General features: G+C 38.3%; 1 non-coding gene across 1 annotated transcript; it reads right to left on the reverse strand.

The window, feature by feature from the left end:
* Window positions 1-318: 318 nt before the first annotated feature.
* On the reverse strand, window positions 319-425 carry LOC127089605 (small nucleolar RNA R71). Its single transcript, XR_007791179.1, has one exon. It is a non-coding gene; the product is annotated as a small nucleolar RNA R71 (small nucleolar RNA).
* Between the last annotated feature and the right edge of the window lie 1,153 nt (window positions 426-1,578).

Raw genomic sequence — 1,578 nt, forward strand, 5'->3', positions numbered from 1 at the left:
CTCAAGTATTGTTAACCTGACTATCCAGGCTAAAAATGTTGAACTAAAACCTTCTTTGTTGTAAATCATGCAGCAAAATCAATTCTCAGGCAAACCCATAGAATATCCAAACTTCCATTTATTCGTTTTTGTGTAGTTTGCTGACACACTAATAACCAATGGCATTAACCCCAAAGCCATTCATCTACATCTTTTCCCATTTTCCCTAAGAGATAGAGCCAGGGCTTGGCTCCAATCTTACCTCCAAATTCCATTCGAACATGGAATGAGTTGAAGAAGGCATTTCTTACTAGGTACTTTCCACCTAGTAAAATTGTAGTCTTCAGGAACCAGATTACCAGATTCACTCAGACTGGTGGATAATCTTTATTCGATGCTTGGGAGAGATACAAGGAACTTATGCGAGCTTTCTCGTATCATGACTTGGAAAAATGGATGATCATCCTTACTTTCTATAATGGTCTTCTCTACAATAAAAGAATGACAATTGATGTTGTTGTAGGCAGAGCCCTGAAGAACAAACCATTTGATGAAACCTATGCACTCATAGAAGATATGGCTAAAAACCACTATTTTGGGGGGAGTGAATGCACTCCTATAGAAAAAACCAAAAAATTTCAGCCAAAGAGTGGTATGTACGAAGTCAGTAGCTTTGGTCACATCAATCCTAAGATGGATGTTCTAGCACAGAAAGTCGACAACCTAAGAATTACCCTAACGACTATCGTAGCTGCTGTTACACCCGGATGCAAAATTTATGATGCCCTAGGACACACAAACAATGAGTGTTAGCTATTAGCAGAAACACAAGACCAAGAAAACTACGCATAAGGAAATCCTTACTCAAATACGTATAATCCAGGATGGAGAAACCACCCAAACATCTCTTATAAGAACAACAACCCTAACTTTGCACCAAGTCCTGCACCTAGTAGACCTCTAGGTTTCCTTGCCCAAAAGCAAAATCCAGTTGCTCAGGCTATTCCTTAGAATATCTAACTTGGAACTTATGATGGAAAACTTCATCCTAGCTCATACTCAACAAAAGAAAGAGTTTATGAATCAAAATATTCATACCAACGAGCTAGTGAAACAATTGGAAAATAAGGTTGATCTTAGCGTCACCCACAACAAAATGCTTGAAACGCAAATAACTTAAGTGTCACAATAACAAGCAACTAATGGTTCCCTATAATAAACATTTCAAGGCCAACCGCAACCCAAACCTTAAGGGCATGCAAATGCCATAACACTGCGATGTGGTAAGAGTTAGAAGGTCTGGTTGATCCAAGAGTTAGAGACACAAATGTAAGGAATTATGTAAGGAAAGATCTAAAGAGCTATATGACAAAGAATTAGAAAGTGAGCCTAGTATAGACGAAAGTGAAACATCCCATGCGAAGGAGGCTATTGATAAACCAAGTGAAACACTTCTACTTATAAGCCTAAATCCGTTATCCGTGGAGGCTTGGGAAACCAGAGATTGAAGTACAATTTAGAAATTTTGTTGAGATGCTTAAAAAGCTTCGCGTAGACATACCATTTATTGAATCCATCGCTCAAATACATTCTTATACC

This window comes from Lathyrus oleraceus, chromosome 5 (assembly GCF_024323335.1).
Source record: "Lathyrus oleraceus cultivar Zhongwan6 chromosome 5, CAAS_Psat_ZW6_1.0, whole genome shotgun sequence".
Classification (NCBI taxonomy): domain Eukaryota; kingdom Viridiplantae; phylum Streptophyta; class Magnoliopsida; order Fabales; family Fabaceae; genus Lathyrus; species Lathyrus oleraceus.